Consider the following 23,179-nt stretch of genomic DNA (forward strand, 5'->3'; position numbering starts at 1 on the left):
AATTAGAATAAATGCTTATTGGTTTTTATGTGCTTATGGAATAAGTGAATATGATAGTTTAAAATCAGTGTTGAGTAAATTTTCAGCAAAAACTCATTGGTCTATGACTAATGTCTGATTTTACTGGAAACTATATTATGATTCTTAAAGCATAGTGATTTGTAGAATTTCAATTTACTATTTATTCATAGAAGTTCAATTCCATTTTAGCATGAAAATCAATACAACTGACTGTTGAAATTTTAACAACTTTAAAGTAAAAAATAGAACATGATTCATGATTTAGTGTGGTGTGTATAAGTGCATATTAATGGAATATTCAAGTACAAAATGAAAGTGTGATAGTCTCTGTGAAAGGTTTATGCTAGATTATGGTTCATTGTTAATTAAAAACATATAACATAAAAATATTACAAATAAATTTAAGATCAATCTATTTATATTATCAGAACAATATAGTGAGGTGTTTTTTGCCTTTTGCCTTTCATGGCCATAAGTTCGATTTTAATCTAATACCTTCTGATGTATCCTATTTCTGTGCCATTAAATGTTAGAGATGTTTGGATACAAGATCATAGCTTATAGAACTGCACTTAGGTTCACATATGGATTGGTCCCAAATTCCGTCAGTCAGTCCCTTACATTTTTACCCAGCCAGGTATTCATAAATTGAAATGAACATCCAATATTAAATCTGGTAATTAGGAAGACAATACTGACACATGCCTATGATCACGGCACTCTGGAGACTTAGACAACAGAATTGACATGTGTTTGCAGCCATGCTAGATTTCATAGGGGATTGCAGGAGAGCTTGAGCTTTAGTTAACCCTTGCATCAAAAGACAATAGAAAAAAAAAAGAAGAGGAGAAAGGAAGAGCAAGAGAGGAAGTGTTAGTGGTTATCCTTTAATGACTTTTATAAGCTTATGACTGTTTCACAGTACAATGTCAAAAATGCTTGCAAAGTGAGTGGACATGTGCATGTATGTGTCTCCTCATCTGTTTATACACACACACTTGATGTACAATGACTCATCATAGTTACAAATTAGAGTGACACAAACATGGTATGCTAGGTACTTCATATGGAACCAGTGTTTGAAGGCTCTTCTATGCAAAAAACTATAGTTAATATTTGGATATGGAATTCATAAAGATATAATTTACAGAACAGGGCATACCCTGTCCTTGTTTCACAAAATTCTTTCAAGAATTTTCACAGTTGTGCTGTGTTCCTACCTGTACAGCAGGAAATCTTAAGTCATATTATGACTCATATTATGACTTCTCTAAAGTTGGATTTCCTATCAGTCATAATGGTTCTAAATAACTTAAGTGCTTTCTATACAGAAAGAGTAAAGGTTGACAAACACTTGAAGGAATTTAAGATTTATCAGTCTGGTATTTTTGATGATGAGAAATCCTCAACATGATTGTGAGGCAAAGTTCATTTAAAGATGTATGTCATGAACTAAAGCATTGTCACAGTTGACACCCAATTATTAGTGTTTGTGTAAAGGAACATGTTGTGTATACCATTTTGACCATTCCATTGCATATAAACTACACACAATATTTTATTTCATATAAAGTTGTCACTGAAGCCTCACAAAATGAAAAAAAAAAAAAAACCGGCCCCACAGAGTAACAGCAATAGATTGCACAATTTGAACAGAACTGCAAATAACAGTAATTTGAAACTTAAGAAAGCCAGAAAGGTGTTAACCTCAACCTTTCTCAAGTGGATAATATGAATAAGCTCACCTTCTTGTTCTCAATTTCATCATTTAATATATTAGTGACTTTCCTTGTTATTTTGACAAAATGCCTGACAAAGCAATGTAATAAAGAGAGGGATTCTTTTCATTTACCATTTACATTTCATTTACAATGTAAGAAGGTGTACAACATGGAGAGGAGGCATGGGGGCAGGAGCATGAGGTGGCTGCTCACATTTAGTCAACAGTTAAGCAACAGAGAGCCAACAGGAATTGAGGCTGGGCTGTGAAACCACAGGGGTGGATAGTATTCAGTGACTCACCACCTCAAGGGAGACTCAGTTCCTTCTATAATTTCCCCAAACACCACCATTAGCTATACACCAAATATTCAAACACATGAGCCTGTAGAGAGATATTTCACCTTCAAACTATAACAATTGACAAGAAATAGTGAGAGAAATTAGACTTTCAATATCTATTTGTACTTGACTTATCCCTTGTACATATTGTTATCATTATTAAACTATTTCCACCATCATTATTAATTCTGAATGAAGGTGGTAAGAATTTAAAGACCAGAGAGTCTCATCCATCAAAAGATATAGCCACCTCTCTTCTGTTTTGTGATGGATATCTCATTTTCTAGACTGCAACCCAGTGACCTAAGTGAAGCCTTTCTGACCACATTAATGCATTTTCATTATTGAGTCCTAATACAGCAAAAGAATGAACATAAATCCAAAGCCTATGAGAGTCTGCCTCTCTAAGCGTTTCTGTTGTTCATTGTACACTTCTTTCCAAGTTTAAAAATGCTTTTTATAGTTTGGTATCACATCATCAAAAGAATAATTAACTTAAATGGAGGCAATTTGAGAATGACAAGATATAAAGCAATTATTTAAGGTGATTTCCCGAGCTTATTATGAGGCCACAAGTTGTTTATCTAAGGTAGTTTCATGCCTGATAATATTATTTATTATTATTTTCTTTGTCCTCCTGCAGGCTGTCTTTTTATATTTTCAGAAAACCATCTTAAATATCTTACATTAACACTAACCCTTGCTAGACATTAACTGTCTATATAGAAACAGCAGGTGTACATCATAGATCAAGAAAAAAATGTCTTTCTATATCTAATAACTTGTCTGTTAACCTACTGCTTTACCACACTGGCATGGCATTATTACTCATGCTTATTTTGTTTTAGCAACATTTTAGAATGAGCCAAATATTTGAAATTTAAAGATATTTCAGTAAAAGAAAGCTTGAGAAGTTGTGACTCAAATTTTGAGGATTAGGATATTTACACATTTGTATTTCAACTATTTGCTTCTCCAAAATCTTTTTGCCCCCAGATCACTAGGAAAACTAGGAATGTTAAAGCGTATAGGGGGCTCTCTTCAATGGAGAAGATAAAATACCTGTTTACCCAGAAAGCTGCAAGTAGGCATTGTCAATGACTTGGTGACTTTTGTGTAATCTGTGGCAACAGACCTCACCCACCTTTTTCCATAGAGGCAGACCTCACCCAAATGCCCCAGGATGTTCATAGCTGACTCTCCCGTCCTAGTTCCAGGTAATAGAACCCGTCCATAGAGGTGATGCCACATGTATTTTATAGCCTGCTCACCTCTCTTCTATCTTGGTAAGAGGCCATATGAGGTTCTAGGCTGTTTAGCTCTAGAAACCACTGTTAAGGTCACACGTACTTTGCAAAGCCACACCATAAGCTTTATTTTGTACCTGGAATTGGAATAATTGTTGCCCAGAAAACTGGAATAGGAATAATTGTTGCCTAGAAACTTTTCCCCAAGTTCTGTTGTGTTTTAAATATGCTGACAATGAACTTCCTGTCATTAGACTCCTCGAAGTGAGATCCAGGTCAACGAAGTCAATCTGAACCAAATTTTCATTCTCATCTCTTTGCAGGTTCACTTCCCTGTGTGGACACTTGCAGGACTCACCATATATATATATATATATATATATATATATATATGTGTGTGTGTGTATGTATATATATATATATGTATGTGTATATATATATATGTATGTATTCATTCTATGCCCTGTTCATTTGCTCTTATATAAGAACTTCGTTAGTATGTTACATTTGTTAAAATCTGCTATAGCATCAAAAACAGAGGTTTAAGAAGGGACACATAACTATTTACACTACTTTATAAAGAAATATGTTTTGAAAATACTTTATATGCCTTTGAAGTAACTTATATTGATGAGTTTGTTAGATTCTGTGTAAATGACTAACACAATGGTTCCCAAAACTGCAGCAACATTTTTCTTTTACCAAATAAACAGTTAATAAAATCCACATGTAGAGTGGAACGTGTCATTAATAGCGTTGAACCCTGCCCCAGTGTATGTGGAACAGTCAATTCCCAAGCTCACATTAATAACTGATAAACTAGTGGAAATGATAGCTTGTCTCATGGGGTAGCTGTGAAGGTGAAATGAGACAGTTCCTGGATAGCTTAGAGTAGAGACCTTTTTAACCACTTAGAATAATAGCAATGATGGTCCCACACGATGGGATGAGCTGCTCTGGTGACTCAGATTGAAGTATTTCAAGTACCAGTCTCTCACCTTTAGCCGTGTACCCGTCTGGCACTGTCAACGGTTTAGAAGATGAATTTCAAATACTGTCTCCTACACATTTCACAGGAAATTGGAGTTTTATCTGTGATCCAGTGGATACATAAATAAAGGGTAAGTGTTTTTCAAAATGAGTGTTAGATCCTTACCAACTATCATATTAAGACAATCAATCAACGTCATCTCTCTGGTTACTGGGACCCACATTGTGAAACTGTGGAGTTACTGTGCCGTAGAGATTCAGCACTGAAAACAGTTCCCTCCTCACACACAGCAGCTGCTACTGGTGGGAAACAATCTACATTTAAACCCTAATGTGAAATAAGGAGCAATATTAAATATTCACTAGATAATGTAGCGTTCCAGTCAGCCCATGATAGATATGTGCTACCATTTTATAGTCTTAATCTTAACTCTTAACCTATTTTCTGTTAAACTTTGATAAAGGTCCATTCATTTTTTCCTGTTTTGAACTATCTCTTTAATCTGTGAAGCATGCTTTATTTTAACATTAACCTAATCTATTTTATGTTTTTTTATTGAATTTATTTGTGTCAGTTTCATTCACCACAATCATACCCCATATACTCTAGCTAGATTTAGCATTCCATTGTGGAAAACCATTGAAGCTCTCAGGAATGCTTTTGTTTGGGTAAGCACGTCTTCTACACACCATCTTTCTTATTTCAGATGATTTGTAGTCACCCTTGATAATGGCATTGTTCTTCATTACATTCAGCTTTATACATCAGGGCAACTCTTCTCTAAAATGTCTAATTTACCATTCTAGAGACATCAGAGTCTACAGGGATACTTCTAATATGAAATTTCAAATTCTGTAGAGAAAACCTACATGGGTTTGTGAAAAGAAATTCTGAATTATGCATGAGAGTTGGAAATCACTTTTTTACATATTTGTAGTAAATCTCCAACAGAATTTGACTGTGCAAAGTAACATGAAAACCTATTTTTAACTGAATAACAAATAAAATATGTTGCAAGAAATACACAAAATCCTAATTAAATCCTCATGTGCTCTGTGACTACCTTTTCATGTGTGACATTTGTGAAAATAATTAATTTTTCATTTCACAGGACACATAACTTTGCAAAAGTTCTGAAAGCTACATTCAACGTTATGGTCTGAGGAAAAAAATATCTTAAAATTGAATAGCGTTGTTAATTACGTGGTTGAAGACACTGAACATTTTACCTTAAATGATCTGTACACTTCGAAAGATAAATTCATAACTTCTCCTAAGACAATTTAGTAACATAGGAAATTAAAATGCCTTTGTTCAGTAAAACACAAGGCATCAACATCGTGGACAAGCTGAGAGCAAGCAACATGCAGAGCTGAAGGGGCTGAAGATCAAAAACGAAGACCTAAGGGTTGGTGGCTGGAGTTGAAGAAGAGAAAGTAGTCACTAAAGCAGAAGACTTTGGGTGCAATTTACAAAGGCTCATGATGAGTCAAGATGTTGCAGGAATCTTAACAGGTCTTATTAATAAAAACAAACCTGGGCAGGTATTGGGGTGAATACTGGAAGATCAGAGAAGCAGAACAGGCCACAGCTACCTCACCTTGCCAATTCTTCAGCTGGTCCTGTTTCCTCAGAGTGGAAGCCTCTGAGTCCTCATCTGAATAACTCTCAACTGAACTGCTTCTCGAAAGCCTGAAAGCTCTAGTTCCTGGTCCTCACGCTTTCTGCTTTCTGTCCCCACTTCCTGGGATTAAAGGCTCACTTCTTGGGATTCAAGGTGTGAGTCACCATGCCGGGCTGTTTCCAGTATGGCTTTAAACTCACAGAGATCCAGGTGGATCTCTGCCTTTGAAATGCCAGGATTAAAGACATGTGCTACCACTGCCTAACATCCATGTTTAATATTGTGGCTGTTCTGTTCTTTGACCCCAGATAAGTTTATTAGGGTACATAATATTTTGGGGAACACAGTACCACCACATCAAGACTTTGTGTACATTGCGTTCTCAGGAACCTCACAGCAAGTGATACTGAGCAGCAGAACTCTGTCACTAGCTTATGAACCAGCATACCAATAGGCAGGACCCTAGAATTCTTGTCTACAAAGTTCACGTTGGGACAAAGCCAGGGGATGAATACCTTCCTCTGCTGGTACCAAAGAGATTTTGTCAAATGATTATAGGTACTACAGTTGACTTTCCATGAACAGCAATTTAAGCAAAGCAAGCTCCTAGAAGACTCATACAAACAAACAAACAAAAGCAGTTTTAAAAGGAGGAAAGCTATAGACTAGAGGACACATATATCTCAAAAGATGCATAAAACACAACAATAGTAATCACCAAAATCCCCACAAAAAATATTAGACAGTATTTCACATTGACAACTCCTCAATGCCAGGGAAACAAAGGTGATAACTTAGATGCAGAAATAAAAACTCAGATTACTATGTTTAATAGTCTTAAAGAAGGCTGAAGAGATGACTTCTGCCACTCAGCAGCCTTTAATTGCCAGTAATCCCTCAGGAGGGTAAGATCTCATGACCTCTCACCTCAGCCTTTTTCAGATCTTGTTAAGAAAGCCATATCTTCAGTAATTTCATGAATACAATGGCTACATCACTTCCAGAAGACATCTTTTTGATAATTGTCCTTCCAATATGGCCTCCTAAATTCTTTCTACTCCCTATTTCATGAAGTTCATGAGCCTTGAAGCTGTTGATATAACTGCTACATTTAAGGATTAGCAAGCAGTCCATCAACACTTATTCCATGCATTTTGGCTAGTTATGAGTTTATTCATTAGTCTCTGCCTGCTGTAGTAAGAATGTTCTTTGATGAATCCCACAAACTACAATAATGATGTAACTGGCAAGATGTACCCTACTAGTACACTAATGGTATGTTTCAGTAACCAACTGCTTTTTTGTTGTTGTTGGTTTTTCGAGACAGGGTTTCTCTGTGTAGCTTTGCGCCTTTCCTGGAACTCACTTGGTAGCCCAGGCTGGCCTCGAACTCACAGAGATCCGCCTGGCTCTGCCTCCCGAGTGCTGGGATTAAAGGCGTGCGCCACCACTGCCCGGCTGACCAACTGCTTTCTGATTTGAGTTGAGGATCATTCTCTGGGTAGGAACTCATGCTTGGTTCTATTTACCAGGTTTAGAATCTGTGACAGTGAGTTCATAAGTCCTAAGTGAATGTAATACTATTCTGCTAAAATGTCATATTGTCAAATTGTCTTGCAAATATTTTAGATGTTTGTAACCATAGATTAGTGCTGTGATTGCCCTTCATTTTCAGCAAATGTTTCTGGTGAAACTAAATTATCTACTCGTGGAAGAAAAAATTAGATCTATACCACTCACCCTGCACAAAAATCAATTCAAACTGGATCAATGACCTTGCTTTCCAACTGGAAACACCAAATCTGTTAAAATAAAACAGGAAAAGCTCTTTGGGACATAAGCAAAAGTTTCTGAAAAGAACACCAATAACATAAAATATACCCAAGAACTGACAAGTGAGATAACTTGAATGTTAACAGCTTTTGTACAAAAAAATATAATAAAGCAATAGCAGAATAAACAGACTGCCTGTAGAATGGGAGATAATCAATGCTAGGTACTTTGAAAAGGGTTTATAAAAGGAAAAAAGAAACTGCAAAAATTATCTGCCCTAAACAAAACCCCCAAACTTTTAGACAATAATTGGAAAGTGGTTTGAACAATTTCCAGAAGAAAAATATAAATGGCCAATATATATCCTTAAATTGCTCTGTATCTATATTCTTAATTTGTCCCAATCTAGCCATAAGAAAAATGCAAATGAAAAGATTTTGAGAGTCCATCATCCCAGTTATAAGGGTCACCATCAAGGAAACAAAGGACAACTAATGACAGCAAAATATGAGAAGAGAGGAAGCCTCATCCATAGTTGATGGCAGTATAAACTAATACAGCTGCTGTGGCAATCAATGGGGAGACTTCTCCAAATTATAAAAGAACTTCTGCATGACCTAACTATAACCCTGGATAGACACCAGAGGTCTCTCTGCTGTCCTAAAGAGAAACTTACATGTCTATATTTGTTGATGCTTTTATTTCACAACAGCAAGAAAATAGAATTAGCATAAATGTCTGCTACCACATTAATATTGAAATATGGTACACATAAACAGTGGGAATACAGACAAATGAAGTTCTGGAATTTCATAAGAAATTGGATGGAACTCAGAAACATTAAGTGTTATAACCAAAGCTCAGAAAGATAAACACATTTATTCTTTCCAGTATATAGGTCTTCTTATGACTGAATGTACATATCCAGGTGGTGGTGACTAAGGATAAGAAACTAGGAAGGTGTACACGTGATTGGAACAACAACAGCAGCAAAACGTTATAGATGGGGTGAGAAATGCAACAAAACCTCATAGAAGATAGAATAACTGGAATCAAAGTGTACAGAGGGGGAAGGGGCCAGGAAGATGGGGATGTGTGACTGGAGAGAATCAATTCAAACTGCACATGAAAGTTTATGTGGAGACCTATTACATTTTAAATTAATTTTCAAAAGTAAAAAAAAAATGTATGCATTCACTCATCTATGCAATGGGTACTTATTAAGCACCTGCAAGTGACAGGCAGTGTAGTCTATATTTGAAGTACTTTATACATATAGGTCAAACATTTTTTTTTCTTGAGTGTCTATGATTTGAATGAACACAAACAGTAGTTTTCATTTTTTATATGGAAGTCTACACTGCATAACACAAAGTATGCAAGGTATAGACTTGAAGCCTTCAAATATTAACAAGGTTATCATCAATGTGTTTTGATGAAGCTATAGATGGCATCTATCTTCTCACACTAGTCTTCTTCATTTGGGTTCTCTATCTTGTCCATCATTTTTTTCTTAAATGTGACTTCTCAATGATCTTCAACTCTTAGAATTTTTTCTCCAAATATCCTTTTCTTTAGAGAAACACCATATTTCTTTCTAACAGAAATGTGCTATTAAAAAACTGAAATTATTCCAGTGATAGGAAAATCGTATTGTACAATCACTGGCTCATAAATTAACACCTGTCATCCTATAAACAACACTTGCCTAACTCATCATATGTGCTAGGTTATCTTCCTATTTAGAGATCTGGAGTGAAGGAGTCTGATATTTTATATATTTCAATATCCGTAGCCTAAGTACCTCACCTTGGCTGTCTTTATGCTACCTCCACATCACTGGACAAAGAAGATTTTTATATTGCTGTACCCAACCATACTCACTCTACACTCACAGTCTCTACATCTCATAGATACAACAGGATCAAATGATCTACCGGGCATACATTCTGAAATGAACATGTGTGCACCTCTGTACTCAGCTGGTGAAGACAGAACTTCCTCAATATGTTAGTATCTATAGACAGGGACTTAAGGAAGTGAGTACATTGGATGAGTCATGAGGTGAGGGTGGTGCACTCCTGATGAAATTTTTGTCTTTAGAAGAGCAAGAAGAGAACAACAGATTTCTCTCTCTCTCTCTCTCTCTCTCTCTCTCTCTCTCTCTCTCTCTCTCTCTCTCTCTCCTCCTTTCCTCCATCTTCCTCTTTTCTTCTTCTGTCTCTCACTCTGTCTCTGTGTCTGCCTTCTTCTCTCCCTTTCTCTTTTCTTAGCTTTTCTTGCCTCCCTTCCATCACCCCGAGGAAGAAAGTATAGAAACAGTTTTCAATAGAAATCTAATGTATTAAGACCTTTCTTTGTGGATGTCAGGTACCTAATCTGCTTCAGATTTAAATTTGAAAGACATTAAGATCATTGAAGAAATATGAATTAGGCATTATTCTTATCAATTAGGTGAGGAGGTTTAATTAAAGATGCTCAGTGTTCCCAAGCTAATAGGAAGTTAACCAATGAAGATCCAGTATTCAACCCAAAGCTATCTGTGACTAAACATGAGTTAACAACCATCATTTATCTGTCTCTATGGAATCAACTCTTCATTAGAAGGCCCTCAGAAACTAAGAACCATTCAAGCCCCCAATTTTATTTAGTTTTGTTTTTCCAGTATAAATAAAGGCCAAGTATCTAATATTGAATTATTTGAATTTAACATTGAATTATTTTCCTAAGGAAGTGACAATAAAATTATTATAAATTAGGTGGGCTACCATAACAGATATTTGTTTTTTTATAGGTATTATAGATTCCCAAGCTCAAAGTCACAACATGGAGACTTCTGTGCTGCATGTGGAGGCGCTGGAGTAGGAGTGGGAATCCACTATGGTCTTGGCTTACTTCTGCTGGTTAGCAGCAGCCTTTCTTGGTTTCCGCATCTGTGACCACCTCAATCCAGTTTCTGACACGATTTTCTTGTTACCTTTTGATTTCTTTGTGTGTCCTTGATTTCTTTTCTTCTACATGTTTTCTCTTCTGCGTTTGGGAAAGGCATCAAATTTAAAACATTTTTAGATGACCCACAATGGTCTTGTCAAGAGCTGTTTTGGGGCCCTGGTGGATGACCCATTGGGTAAAGGCATTTGCTGATAAGTCTGACTTCCTGAATTCCATCCACAAGGTCAACAGAGGAGAACTACCACTTAAAAATTGTCTTCTGACCGTGGGTTCCATAACATACAACATGAACCCATAAACACACAAACATAAACACAAAATAAATAAAAATATTTAAAAGTTCCTTTCTGCATGTTACAAATAGTCATACTTTAGTCCAGTTAAGTAATAGCCATACATTTCTAAGTTTGGAGCACATATTTCTCCTTTGGGTGGAAACAATTTGCATCATTACACCTTCCAAACTCACACTGCATATTTAGACCCCGTATTAAAATCCAAGCCCACTGTCTTCCTCCCACTCCTAGGAGATGACAAGCTTCTCCTTCTTCATTGTCTTTGTAATGAACTTGCAAGTCCAGCTGATTTTTATTCTTGAGATTCCAGTTAAAATACTCCTGATTCAGGTATGTGTACCTTCTCATTCAAACAGTAGCTGCTACCTGTCACATCACATCATTTTGTTTAAATTATATTCATTTTCTCACTGTCATCTGTTAAATTGATTTTCTAATTCTGTCTTATTTAGTCATTCATTCATTTGTTACAAAAATAATTGTCTTTCGTTTTCAGAAACAAAACTATAATAAAATCTGTTTCCTTCTCTACTTGGTTAAGGTTATTAAAATAGTAGCCTTTCCCCTTGAATATCAGAGTATTTAGAATTTAATATTTGAATGCATTGGTAAGTAAGTTACTTAATAAATTTTTTGTTGATGGTAGAATGGTAGTGGAGTGCCAGCATAGTGTCTATCTGTTAACATGGGAAGAAATGCAGTAACTGCCTTCTGCGCTGCTCAGAGGTGGTTTTAGTAGGTTTTTCTTCTGCCAGTGTAAGAGGCAGATGGCCCGATTAGCTCTTTGGACCAGAGCGTGCTCTGATGGAAATAAGAATGCAAGGTAGAGTTCTAAAAAGCATTTGAATCCTCCATTGTTTATCTTCCCAAGGTGCACAGAGGACAATTGAATCTAGCAAAATGAGCTTTAACCATGGGAGAATAAAAGAACAAATGTTCATGGTCAAGTTATATCATTGTACACTACTTATGAGTAAACGAAATGCCATTGTTTCAAAGTATAAGTTACAGAGTTTTTATGCTCCTCATACCTACCTCTCTTAACCTTTCTTCTATTCCCTGTAGCAAATTTGAACTAACCACGTGACTTCCTAGGAAAATCAAGTCTGTTTAGCTACCTCATTAAGCCTAAGACAGTGCCCAAAAGGGTGGAACTCTGAAGAAATTCACTTTTTCTGAAATATGGTAAAATGGAAATAATTCAAAAACACACTTTAATAAAAACAAATGACAATAAAACATTTGTTATCTAGATGTTTTCATCCTTTTTTCTTAATTAAAAATCATTTTATTGTAACAGACTCACAAATAAAGACATCAGACAGCTAGGCTAGTGTAGCCACTCAAACAAGCACTTGCCCATTCCCAAACTCTATACATACACATCAGTGAACTTCTTTACAGTTGGAATAGTCATTCTGAAACTGTGAATTTTGGGCTTTTTACACTATCACTATCAGTTATACTTTTAATAACTTATAGACCACATAGGAGAACAAAGTGACACAATTATTCCAATTTCAGAAAACTCTATATTTCATCATTGAAATATATGCATAACCATGTTTATTGTTGCTTTATTTACCATAGCAAGAAAATGGAGCCAACCTAGATGCTCATTTACAGATGAACTGATAATGAAATCTGGTACACGTAAAAACAGAATATTATTCAGCTCTAAAGAAAAATGAAATCATTAAATTTGCAGGGAGAATTGACTTAAGTTATCATCCTTCTTCAAGCAAAAAGATTCTGAAACCAGGGTGAAAGAGTGTTAGGGCCATGGATGAGATGAAGAAGAATAACAGAAACTCATTAAAATAACCACTGGGAACACACACAAACAAAATGGTGAATTTCACTCATTTTATGATTTTCTCTGCAAGAGAAAAAGACACTCATGGTAATTACAGATTTCCTACTCATGAGTGAATGGCTATGGGTATTTGTATATGCTCCTCAAGACTTTTGTGGCATCAGGAAGAAATAAAAAAAGATTAGTAATGACCATGAAATGACAGCCTTGGAGAACAAACCAAGTGCTTGCTAAGTGCTACCCCCAGCATGGCTGAGACATGACTTGCCTGGATGGTGAGGGAATGAAGGAAGGAGAGACACACAGACACACAGACACAGACACAGACACAGACACAGACACAGACACAGGCACACGCACACGCACACGCACACGCACACACACGCACACACACACACACACACACACACACACACGTACACACAGAAAAGCTTAGATCAGTTGGGCTGTCCAACTGTAAATTTGGGAGGAGAAAGCTGCAATTCCTAGTTTCTTTATACACTGGCCAATTATTGTCACTTGTACCTGCATACATTGTCAGCCCTTGAACTTGGACTAGAGGAAGGCTTTATTATTCCTCTGAGCCTCACTCCAAGAGAAGTGCCACTCTTGTGGGGGTTCTGGCATTTGGTGTATATCGTGGGTTGTGCCCTTTCAAACAATACATATTCACTCAGGACTTCATTTACTTCTTACCCATTCACTCATGACTTACTTGCATCCCCCACCAACTCAGTACATATGAATCTCATAGAGAAAACAGATGAAAGAATTGTGTGGAAACTGGAAATATCCGTGTCAGATTAGACATTAACTGTTGATGGCACTCTCCAGATTGTTGATTTTGTGAACTATTTGTACACTGAGAAATTTAGCCATTTTAAGAAAAGCTGTGAAGAAGGATAGAAGATAATGAGAAAGAGTGGAGAGGAAGAAGGAGTAGAAGAAACAGATGACAAAGATATTTTGTGTATATCATTGTGTAGAAGTTACATATAAGTATTTCAGTACTTTGACATTGGAAAGTTCCCCAAACCCATGTTAAAAAGGTTTAATCCTCAGTTTGTTGCTATTGTCAGTGATGGAGATTTTAGGAGGTTGAACCTAGTAAGTTTTGGGTTACTGTGGGCTTATTCTTAAAGCAGATTACTGACCAGCACCCCCTTTTCTTCTTAGCATCACTTTGTATCTCTGGCTACTTTAATGTCCTTTCTGATCTCCAACTCATGACTCACCTCCCTCAACCTTTTGAATACTGGGGCAGGCGTGCCCTGTCATACTCAGTTCTCTTTCTCTTCAGTTCTTTCGTTCTTCAGATTTGAAGAGAATGGTTTTGCTTCAGTAAACACTTCTGTGAGGTCTGTCATCTGCTACATCTTCACAAACCAAAGTAAGAATACTAAAAGATAATACACTGAAGTTTCCATAATCGTAAGACAAAAATCTTTCCTCCTGTGTAGTGTGATTCGAATTGGTCTTAATAATAAAAACCCTGAGTCAGATATCAGGGTGAAAGCCGAAAGACCAGAGAAGCAAAGCAGCCAGCCACTAGAAAGACTTCTTCCCTCTAGGAATCCTCAGACTGAAAGGGCCAAGCTCCTTTCTCCACCCCACCCTATCACTTCCTCTCTCAGGCCAGCTATATCACTTCCTGTTTCCTCTTCCCAAATGCTGGGATTAAAGGTGTGTGCCACCACTGCCTGGCCTCTAGTGGCTAGCTCCTCTGATCTCCAGGCAAGCTTTATTTGTTAAAGTACAAACACAATATTACCACACTCCTGTAGCCTGATTTTCGAATGATGGTCACAGTGAGGGAAAGATGATTAAGATATTTCAAGAGTAAATAAGAAGTGGAAATGAGGGACTGTAGAATCCCACTGTTTATGCCACATCAATGGGATGATCACTTCTATCCCTCATCTGTACACTGTAGTACCAGGTAGCAATTTAGTCCCTCCAGAGACTAGAGGGAAAAGTTTTGAAATATAAATTAGAATCTTGGGGTGGAAAGTGATAAACTGTTATGACACCAAAGCATCCAATTTCACACCTCATTTTGACATCTTTTGTTGCAGAAAAGAACCAGAATCTTGAACCTACAATGGAGAATCTGATGAATTCAGGACTTGAGAACATTCCAGAGGAAGTTAATGCAGAACTGAGCCCTAAACAAGTATTATATCATAGGTTGAAAAATAAAACAAAACAAAACAAAATGAAACAAGCAAACAAACAAAAACAGAATCAGGTTTGTATTTGGCAACTTAATTTTGTAGGTAGAATTTATGAAAAGCAATGACTTGTAGATTCATTTATCATTGTGGTTTGGACAGATGTCTTAATTCATAATAGTTTTGTTCATGTGTGACAATTATTTACAAGTTGTACATTTTGGAGGAATATCTTAGTATCAAATAAGTATATCGCAAATCTTTCAAGGTTAGCTTTCTGGCAAAATCATTTGTACTAATCCAGCCCTTTTTTTTCTTTAAAGATTTAGTCTCTCTTTGTCTGTCTCTGTCTCTCCATCTCTCCCCCACCCTCTCTCACTCTCACTTATCTTTATGACTCTCTTCCTCCCTCCTCCCCGTGTGTGTGTGTGTGTGTGTGTGTGTGTGTGTGTGTGTGTGTGTGTAAGGATATATAAGTGCAGGTACCCATGTAGACCATAAAATACCCTGGAGCAAGAGTTGTAGACAGCTGTGACCCAGCCAACATGGATGCTAGGAACTGAATCTGGGAGCTCTGCAACAGTAGGTCATATTCCCCAGCCATTCCTTCCTATTATCTTCCCTAATAATAAAATACACAATACAAGACTTAATCTCTGTGTCATATTTGAAGTTTCATATAATGAATTTCATTAGTGGTAAAGAGGAAAAAAAATTCTATTTCATCTTCATGTGAAAATTTTCTTGTTTTGTTTTTATGTTGCTAAAGATGTGTTTTCCAGTCTCACAAGTCTGTTTCAAATACAGATTGAAAGTAAAGTAACTATAGTCTGTATATATATGAATGCACACATGTACGCCTGAATGTATGTATGTATGTATGTCTGTATAAGATTATAGGAAGATTATTTCAGGAAATGACACTATAGGTTACTTTCTTTATATAGAATCATGTTTTATCTGTAGTAAGTACATATTAATAGCCATGTTTTTAGTTTCTGCACAGTATGTTTCAATACCTTGAATCCTTGCATGTGCTGTAGAAACTATTCCTTCAAGTTAGTCAGTTTAGCAAAGGATTTAACTGCAAACATAGCATTCATATGCAAGCTAGTCTGGAGTTCTTATGTCCAGTTATTCTGCAGACTTTCACACTATCCCCTGCTCAGAAGAAACCAATGCCAGGTACCAGAAATCTGTGACTACAGCCTATCAAATTATTTGAACTAGTTATCTGATACCTGTTTCTTGGATGTTGTCCATTCTCTTCACATGCATGGAGTCTGTTGCCTTCCACAATGCATGGAATTTACAATGCAATCTCTTTATCACATTGCCCTCTGTACCAACATACCTTCTGAATGATCCTGGTGCATCCCTGTGTGAGCTCTGTAATATAGGAAAATTAAAAGTATCTTTTCAATCGCAGTCAGCCCATTCTCTGCGGGTGAATTTTAATGTAACACAGCATATCTGTTTATACACCACTGTCTAAGAACTAGTTGTTTACACGATTATGTGCTACAGGATGAATGTTTTGACTCCACTAAAAATAAATTTCTATGATGACATCCTACTTTACAATGTGATTATCTTAGGAATCTTGTGGTTTGGAGGATATTTAAGTCATGAGAGTGATCCCTCACAAATAGGATTTGTTTCACTACATAAACAATACAAGGAGGAGGAAACCTTTCTTAGAGCTCCAGTCCTGCTGGCACCCAGAACACCAGAACCCTGGGAAGTTTCCGTTGTTGAAAGTCATCCAAATCATGGTTCTTTTATTACAATGCACACTCACTAAGGCATTGTGTACTTTATTGTTATGAATATATTTGAGTGTCTCAGGTTGAGTTGGAAATAATCACATGTTGTGTATAAATTGTTTGACATAAAAGTCATGATTTATTAGGAACAAATTAAAGTTCTTGAAGAAAAAAAGGAAAAGACGCACTTAGATTTCTCAATAACAAACATGTTCCAAAAAGTTATTTAATATGTGTTTGTGTGTATACATATAAGTATATGGCTATAAACAATGACAACATGTATATATGTACCTATATAGTCATATATACATACATACATATATAGTACTACAGAAATAGGTCTTGGCATGGTTTAATTTAATATAATTATTCCTAAAATGTATATTGATTCAAAGTATTACCCTTGGAATACAAATTAAATAATTAAATTAATTAAGAAGAAAGAAAAGATAAATAACATGAATACTTTAGTTTTGATGCAGGAGTAAGAACTTATTTTTTATTTTTGTCCATATAGGCTCTATAACTATAACTCAAGAGACTGTGTCATCTAAATTGAAGAGGAGTTGTGTACTCTGTGTGAATCCTTCAAATACAGTGCTATTAGGCAGAATGACTTGGAACATTGGAAAACCAAATCTGGGAATCAAAATATAATTTAAAAGCTTAAGTGGATAAAGCTAAAATGAAAAATTTTATATGATATCATGCCATTCAATAGTCATTGGAGATAAAAGCTATAGGGATCAAAATTGTGAACTTTTAAAGTTACAAAAAAAAAACCCCTAAGTTTCTTTTTGCTATACATTTGATAAATCTTGAGCAAGGAAAATTAATCCTTCAACTCTTTCACTACTTATGAAATATTTCTACAGATTAGAAAAATATTTCTTTATGAAGAAGAACCAAGCAATGTAACTTACCATTTTGTTGAAATCATACATTGCCTGAAAGCCATGTCAGCTCTAAGAAAATGGTGATATCTTCAGAATGACTTGAATTCCAAAGAGCATGGCTAAGTACTTAAATGCCTAAAACATTCATTTCTATTGTAAGCAAGGAGAGTGGGAATTAATCTCCAGATACTCTGAGTTCCTGTGTTGCAGTGAACATGACTATGGCTTAGACCAACTTGCTAATGCTCAGCTGCACTGCCACACTGAGAGATGCTTTTAGGAAACGTTTTCAAGTTGAATTTCATCATAATAATTTGTAGCCATACAGTAAGAATGTTAAACTTACTATCACTATACATTGAATATTCACTGTCTATGCATTGTTCTAATGTTGCGTGTGTGTGTGTGAGTGTGTGTGTGTGTGTGTGTGTGTGTGTCTGTGTGTGTAGGTGTAGGTTTGCACTGACTTCACTCTCAAATACTAGTGATGTCAATAATATTATCTTACTCATTTTACATAACAGAACAATAATATCATGCAATCTGAATTGTTCACATAACAGAAGTATATGACCCAACTTCATGAATATGTTTTTGTTTCCTATTGTGTAAATTGATCAAATATAGATTATCCTTATGTTGAAGAGCTTAACCTATTGATAGGCAGTTATTAGAGGGTGGGTATAATTCTATTCTGTTGAAAAGTGGATTACACTTAAGACTTCTAATGGCTCGTCTCCCTTCCTCTCTTCCTTCCTCCTTTCTTTCTTGCCACTTCTCATTTTTTCCTCTAAATCTGAACACACAGTTCTTCATTATCCCTTCATTTTTCCTTCATTTTATTCTCGTTTCCACTCTTTGGTAAGGTAATCATTGCATTAAGAATTTTTTCCCATTAGTCACCATCTGCGCAGAGAAAGCATGTGGTGTTTACCTTAGTGGAACTCCTGGCCTTGTCACTGGGGATGGATGTGAGCATTGTAAAGTAACCTGGAAAATACTTGAAGTAAAGGAAAGTCCCAAAGCTTGTCACTGATACCTGACCTATGATGGTGTCTAAAAGTACCTTTTCCCCTCAGGCAAAAGTAATTTGACACACAGATATTCAGTTATGCTTATCTAAATTAAATTTACTGATTTTTGTTTGGGTTTCATTTTCATTTTCAATAATTTACTATGACTTTAAAACAGTTATTTCAATTAAACACTAGATTTGCCTGAGAATGTTTTTTAAAATGTTTTCATATCTTATTCACACTAAGATTATGGAGTTTTGAGAATTGTTTCTGTACTTTTCCCAGAGTAGAGTTATTCTGTGTCCATTTTTCCCTTTGGAATAATACTTGTGAGAACTCAGTAGAGAAATAATACTTGACTTAATAACTTCAACTTTACAAAAATAATCTTTATAGAAATACATACTGCTGCATAATTCAAAGGTACCTTAAAAGTTAGCTTGAACATCAAAAACATCACACATGAAATAATCCCCAACTGTGAATCAGTCTGAAATACTGTAGTGACTGGAAATTCTGAAGGATGAATGTGTTTTTCCAGCACAACTTGTAAGTCACATAGATCATACACATAGCTTGTCATCTGTGTATCATCAGTCCCATGGGCACATGTGAGTTGGCATAGTTTAAGTGAGGGTTTTTAAATCCACGTATTTAATGATATATTGCATAGGTTAAGGAATTTGAAAATAAAATTACACTGATGATCAATTTTTGAAGAAAAGAGTTGAGATATGACTTGAAGTACTGATTTGATGTTTTATAGGCTTCCCACCACTTGTTTTTGATTCATGTGCATGCATGTGTGAGCATGTGAATGAGTTATGTGTATAGGAAGGTGCATAGGTACATGTGTATGGATGCCCGAGGTTTATGTGACCTGTCTTTTTATATCTCCTTAGCTTATGTAATGAGGCAGGGTCTCTCACTGGACATTGAGCTATCCAATTCATAATAAGCTAGATAGCTGGCTAGTTTGGGGAACACAGTGTCTAACTCAGACTGTCAGTCTTGAGCCCAGGCACCTTCACTCACTGAGCTTTTACTGTCAGGCCCCTATTTTGCTTTGTTTTTTAAACATGGATGATGGCTTTCGAACACTAGACCTCACATTTAAGGGACAAATACCTCTACGTACTGATTAATCCTCTCAACCACTACCTCTGATTTTCTGTCAGTTACTTATTTTTCATTTTCTGCTCTGCTTTGGGACATGACTGGGAATTAATAAAGTTGCAATTGTTTAATTTTTCCTGTTTAATACATCTGGAAAAGAGTAGATAATGTTGGGAGGTTAAACACTGGTTATTGCATAATGCCAGTCTAGGAACTCTTCTTTACTGTAGTTACTTCTTACTATAATGTACAAAATGTGTAAATGAAATCCTTTGGCTGCCAGTCAGTGAAACTGTGGTACATGCTGCTGTTGATTTTCCATTACTATAGAACAAATGACAACAAACCAGTTACAATCAGTGTGAACACATCGGTTTACCATTGGGAGGCCGAGCTTCAGCTCCCAGGTCCTGCTTCTTAGCATTCTAGTTTGAAATCAAATTTTCTTCCAGGGCTGTGACCTCTTCTAAAGAAAGAGACTCTTTTACAAACACAATAGTTTTTGGAAGAATGTAATGCCCTGAAGTTACAGGACCGATATCTTCTGTTTCTGCTTTCCTAGGGTTGCAGTTTTCCTGTCTGTACAATTAGGCAGTTTACTTCTCTTCAACTAGGGAGAAAGTGACTCAGCCATTTCAATTCACTGCTTTATTTGACTTCTTGCTCTTTTAAGTGAGCTTATCAGATTAAGGGAGGACATCTAACAGGATCTTCCTTTTGATTAAAGTCTGCTCTCTAAAAGCCTTAATTATATCTCCAAAATCCATTCACTTTGCCACATAAACTAATTACAGAAGTGATTTCTCTGACTTGCTGGGCCTTCCCACAAGTAAAGGGAGTGCCCAACACATTGGCTTCTGCAGGATCATTGTAAGGCAGAATATTTTCAAATAATAATAATAATAATATGAGGAGTACATTATTGCAAACAGTTACATAGCAGTTGATGCATCTTCAACATGCTAATTGTTATAAACATATAAGTTACAGTAAATGTCATTTCAGAAAAAGAAATTGACTCATTTTCATTTAGTTAAAATGGCTTGAAACATGCTGAGGCAATATTAATTTTCTACGTTGAGTACAAAAACATAATAGTATTTTGTGAGAAGGTACTCATTGCACTATTCATTGATGCCTATTCTGCATCAATCACAGCACTGCTCAGTTGAAGTTTAGAATTAAATATAACAGTTGGGCTGTTCTTATACTTGTGGCATCTGAATAAAATAAATTCAGAGGTGTAAGTGCTTAGTGTGAGGAAACACAGGAGCTCCCTGATGTCTATGATGCCTAGAATCTGGATGCTCTAGAGTCATTCAGTTACAACTTGCACTGCTCACCTTCCATTTATTAAGGTGAAATGCATAGAATATAATTCATATAATATGGAAAAATAGAATTCTATATCTTGTACTGACAGTATTCTGACATCTATAATTTAACTAAAATAAAGTTTGAGAACGATTTAAATGTGTCAGCATCAATGAAAATATGTTTTTATCATAAACACTAAGAATAAACACAAAAATGCTGAAATGAAAATTATATAACAGAGATGCATAGAAATAATTTCATAATGTACAGTTGATATCCTTGAGACTTAAAAATATTTTGTAATTTCCATGCACAAACTGAGCTTCAGAGCTTCTTGCTCATGAGTTTTACTCCATAGACCCCTGCTTAGCTTGCTTGCTTTAAATATCCTATGAATAAAGGAAGACAAAAATAAGTTTAAATCTTTTCTTCAATGTGTTTAGTAACAATTTTACCAGAAAAAAATACTCCTGGGACCAAATTTTATTGTTTAATATTATCTTGTTTATATTTTTGGAGTGGCATACCATCTCTGTAGAATTAAATAGAAAGCATATCTTCATAAAGTTATTTTCACATTGTGTCTGATCAGCATGCACTGCTTTTATGTTAAAGGTTAATTTACAAACCTGTAGACTCTTTTCATAATTTTTAAAAATTAAAAAAATATGTTATTGCCACATAGCCATTATTCAAAATGACAGGATCCAATTATACATGTTATACATGTCTGTAATGTACTTTGACCACTTAAGGCCTTTTGACCTCTTTCATTCATGATTCTGTTGCCTTCCTCTTCACAAATAATGCCAATTGTGTTTCCATGCTTTTTTTAAAATATAGATTCTACATACAGTGTTTCCTGAAATGACTATGTGACTGTATATTGGATGAAGGCCACAAGGCACGTCTATTAATTTATTTTCCATGTGACACACTTCATCCATTAAGGCCACATCTCCTAATCTTTCCCAAACACTTACCAAACTGGAGCCCAAGTATTCAAGAAGTTGAGCCTATGGGGGATGTTTCTCATTGATACCACAACACTGTTCAGCACAGATTTCACAGTCAGAAAAAAAAAAAAAGAAGAAAATACCTCCTTTGTTACCCAGACACCTCTCTTGACTAGTTATTTAATTTCTTCATTTATAAAGTCAAATATTAAAGAAATAATATGTGAAAAATGATCTGAATGCTTTCAGATACAATAAAATCTGTGTGGTTAATACTGTCTTAGAATATGGCAATCCCATATTTCCTAAGAGCATCTAAACAGCCTTCTTGGCTCCATTTTAAGTCTCCTCTCTCTCTCTCTCTCTCTCTCTCTCTCTCTCTCTCTCTCTCTCTCTCTCTCTTTTAGCATTGGAAGACAACGCAAAATGATTCTGATCCAATGTTTTTGGTCAAATACATGAGAGGTTAATGTTATTTCACAATCGCCTTATGAATCTTGTTCTGGTAATATTTTACACCGTTTCTGTAATTTGAAATAATTAGGCAATATTTAAAAGCTTCATGTTAAGAGTTTTTCAACATGACCAACTCCTGATGTGCAATAATTTTGTTTTGGTTATATTTGCGTTTTTTTCCAGTCATATCTTTAGGAAAAATATATATGTAATTGAGATTTTTCAGACAATTTTAAAATCAGCATTTGAAATAAAAAAGAAAAAAAATTCTACTAACCGGGATAGAGACACTCTAAGTTTTGCTGGGGTTTTAGCTGAGGGCTGTTGTTGAAATTCTCAGCCTGCCACAGGTCATCAGAACATGATACGTCTTTAGCAAAGACAGATGTCTAGTTGACCTTCTGCACTAAGTGCTGACCCATGTCGGGCCCCCATCTGCCAACAACTTGATGTTCACATGGAAGAGCAGTGATAACTGTCAGTGCTCTGCCAGCTTTCCTGTTATGTAGACGCATTCATGATTAGCTTATAACCTTGATACACCAAGGTATGAAATCAGTGTAACAGGACTTGGGATATCCTTTGACCTTAGCATGCCCAGTTCTGACTATTCCACATTTACTCAGTGATTATTCTTCAGTTAAGTCCATATGTATGTATTTAAACATATACAAATATGCATATACTTAAATAGTGTTCCT

This window comes from Peromyscus eremicus, chromosome 11 (genome assembly GCF_949786415.1).
Source record: "Peromyscus eremicus chromosome 11, PerEre_H2_v1, whole genome shotgun sequence".
Classification (NCBI taxonomy): Eukaryota; Metazoa; Chordata; class Mammalia; order Rodentia; family Cricetidae; genus Peromyscus; species Peromyscus eremicus.